The sequence below is a fragment of the Eublepharis macularius genome, chromosome 7, assembly GCF_028583425.1.
Source record: "Eublepharis macularius isolate TG4126 chromosome 7, MPM_Emac_v1.0, whole genome shotgun sequence".
Lineage (NCBI taxonomy): Eukaryota > Metazoa > Chordata > Lepidosauria > Squamata > Eublepharidae > Eublepharis > Eublepharis macularius.
The window spans coordinates 73,958,856-73,962,747 of record NC_072796.1 but is presented as its reverse complement, the minus strand read 5'-3'; positions in this window follow the sequence as shown (position 1 = coordinate 73,962,747).

Below are 3,892 nucleotides of genomic sequence, written 5' to 3'. Positions count from 1 at the left end.
CTGCTCTGGTGTCCTACAACTTTTTATCTTGGAACTACTCAGCAAATTCGTCAATGGCTTAGTTTTTTTAATACTAGAAGACAAAACGAGAGGAACCTCTTTATAGGTTTTTAAAAATATTTCCCCGTAGCAAGATTAACCCCAAGGCTAGCAACACAGAAAACAAAGAACGCGAGCAGCTAACGGGTGGCTCCTTCACCTGTTGCATTAGCACGGAGAACTTCCATCTTTTTGTGTTCCACTCCACAGATGCCGCCAGAGGCCGCTACAACATTGGAAGAACAGACGTAGCAAGGCTAGAGAGTTCATTGCTGCAGGAAGTGCACATCTAGTCCCTCGCCGGAAGTTCTGAAGCCTATTGGGGGCGGAAGAGACGCCCACAAACATGACAGGCGGTAGCTGCCCTCGATGCGGAGGTGGGACTGTTCCTCTCCTGAGAGGTATATGAAAAGCGCGCAGTTCTCACTTCTGGTTCCCGAATGCAGTTCTTAAATCAACCACCTAAGGGGCGGGAGTACTGGAACTGGCCAGAGATCAGAGGCGCCGTTTTTCTTTCACTGCAGTGCTTCCAAACAGCCTGGTTCCGCCGCCCCTCTGCCCGCGCGTGCCGGAGAAGCCCGCTGTCGAGACAGCCCGCTGTTTTTCAAATGGAGAGGTGGGACTTTTGGAGAGCGTCGACGGAAAACGAAAAAATTAAAAACTGGAATGTGTTGTCTGGCTTGAAGGGGTTTTAAATGTATAAATAAGACCTATAAAAATGAAATGTTTAGAAAATTTTGTGATGATACCACTTTTCAGTCCAAGTATTGCAATTTCCCATTCAGATCATATTATTTGCTGGGAAGAGGAGACCCTTAGCCCACCGAGAGTTTATTCTGTACTGGAGAATTTGATATAACAGATTCCCTCCAGCTTCGGATGACTTTTGGAGTAGGGTGGGGAGACACGCTCCGCCCCGTAACATTTCCTAGAACGTCTGTATGCCTCTGTGTAATCGTGATGCCCGCCCGCCCCCTCCGCTTCAGTCTTTCCTAATGGAATGTCTTGCTGCTTGGCAGAGAACAGCAGTCCACCAGGGGCCGAGTTCCTCCAGCTGCTCAGCCCCTCCTCCTGGCCGCTGCTGCTTTTGCATGATTGCGTTATGATTTTTGGATTGTTGTTTATCTTTTGGTTTTCGTCCGACACTTTTGAGTCTTGCTTCCTGTAACCGTTCCCATTTTCTCTTTAGTATTATATTTCATTTCTATTAAAAATCTAGACTTTAGCACCTAGAGAGCAAAAGGTAACAGAACATGGGCAGTTAGTCAAGTTGCCCATCTGTTAGCAACTGCAACAGTCTAGAGAAGGCCTAGAGTCTTGGAATAAAGCAAATACTGGTTTTCTCCTGAGGATTATTCAAATCTGGTGGTGTGGAACCTTCCTTTTGCCTTTCTCTTGGACTGATTTCCCCTTCATCTACTTTGCTGATTTATGCTTCTGACCAAAAGGACTCTTATGCCTCAGTAAATGTGATGTTTTTTTAGGTTGCCACAAGATTCCGGGTTGTGTTGGCTCCAATAGACCAACGCTTTCTAAAATTCATTGGGCTTTGCTTTTTCTCCCCGTTATTTCTGCCTACCCTGAATTAGCAATAAGCAGTGTTTTCATTACTAGTTGATATTATTTTCTTGGACTGGTCCCAAACACCTTCTTCAGTCTGTAGAATGTTAATTAGTTTACACAAAAGAACAATCCTAAGCAGGTCTGCTCAGAGACGCCTGTTCAGGCTCCTGTGCTTTGTCCAGTTTTCTGTCTCCCCTGGGTAACTTGGCTTCCACCCTTTGGGGTAGAGAGGGCGAAGTGAGGGGGGGGCGCTTTCAAAACATTGCAGGGGCTTAGTTACTGTTGCAGAAGAGCTGAAGAAATGTGGCTAGTGAACATGTCCATTTGTTGAATTTCTGCCTGTCCTGTTTTTTGTTTTGTTTTTTCAAATTCTGTTTATTTTCAAAATCACCAACAATACAAATAACTTTTACCAGAATAGGCATCTATAAACAATTATTACATTCAGTATATGTTTTCTAAATTATTATACATTCATAGACATATTTTCAATTCATATACAATCATATAGCAATGATTATATCTGAGTATTGAGTATCCATCCTGTTATCTGCTATTGTATCTGAGCATGTGGAATTATATACTTCCAATTTACCAAAAGTAAGTCTTTTGGAGATTCGTTAAATCAAAAAGAGTCCAGTAGCACCTTTAAGATACCTCTCTCTCAGAAGCCCTGGGTGGAAGACCTTTCCTTGCCTACAGACAGCCCCCCAGCCTTAAACAACTTCTCACTCACAATCATGAATCGGCCAGCAGAGTCACCAGCACAGGTACCAGGCCCTGCAACGGACCCAGATGCCAGCTCTGCCCCTATATCTACCCAGGGAATACAATTACAGGACCCAATGGCATCAACTACACTGTCTCTGGCTCTTGCAGCTGCTCATCCTCCAATCTGATATATGCCCTCATGTGCCAACAATGTCCTTCTGCTCTGTTCATTGGACAAACCAGCCAACCTCTACGCAAAAGAATAAATGGACACAAATCTGACATTAGAAATGGAAACGTCCAGAAACCAGTGGGAGAACACTTCAATCTACCAGGACATTCCATCAAAGACTTAAGGGTCGCTGTAGTTCAACAGAAATCTTTTAAAAACAAAATCCAACCGGAGGCTGCTGAATTGGAATTCATATGCAAATTTGACTCTGTCAAGCTGGGACTGAATAGGGACTATGAATGGTTATCACATTGTCACAGGTAACAGATCTCCTTTACAGAGGCGGGGTCTGGGGGAGCCCAGTGGCACCTGGCATGGGCTTTCGGGGACTACAGTTCTCTTTGTCAGATGCATCTGATGGGGAGAGCTGTGGTTATCGAAAGCTTATACTGCATTGGAATTGAATGGTCTAGCTGTTTTACTGCTACAAACTAACACGGCAAACTCCTTTGAAACTTCACACCAAAAGGAGATGTTTACATTTACTAGCAAAGGAATGTTTTGGTTGCATCCTCCCTCTCCCCCCCTAATTGCATCTTCGCTCTCCTCCCCTCCCCCCCCTCCTCTTCTATATTTGACCAGTTTCTGTACCATGCATCTGACGAAGAGAACTTGATTCTCGAAAGCTTATACTACAATAAAATTGGTTATTCTGCTGGACTCTTTTTGATTTTGCCACCACAGACTAACACAGCTAGCTCCTCTGCACCTATGACCTTGGAGATTAGTTGTTTCATTCGGTATTCTAAGATTGGGTAAAGTCTCTTGAGGTCATCTGGGGGGTCTATACTGAGAGATTATCTGTAACTGCAGCCATAGTATAATTATGCCATAGTTACAGATATTTCACAAATATCTGGAGTATTTACATTTTTCCAGCGGGTGGCAATGGTTGCTTTGGCAGCCGATAATAGGATCAAGGTAGTTCGAGTCTTAATCTGTGTACCTCCTGTAAATGTCCATGTGTTTAGGATCAAGGTCTCTTGCGAAATGGGAACATGCCTGCCTGTGATGGTTTTGATTTCGTTTAGAACTCTTTCCCGGAATGTTGCTACTTTGGGACAGTATAGCAGGCAGTGAATGCCTGCTGTGTTTTTAAAAGCACAGGTGTGCATTTATCCTGCTCAAGCTTTTTTCTTTGAAGAGGACAGGGTACGATTATTTCAAAGCGCTGCCACAAACGGCAGCCTAAACCCCTACCGCTACCTGCTTGGCAATTGCTCTTGTTTCTGCGCCGCTTCCTATTTTTCCCCCACTTCTTTTTACCCCCACATGGGAGCGCATCTAGAAAACCGGAAGTGCTCCTCGAAAACTGTTTTTAACCGGAGTTCTTTGGGCTGGCTGTAC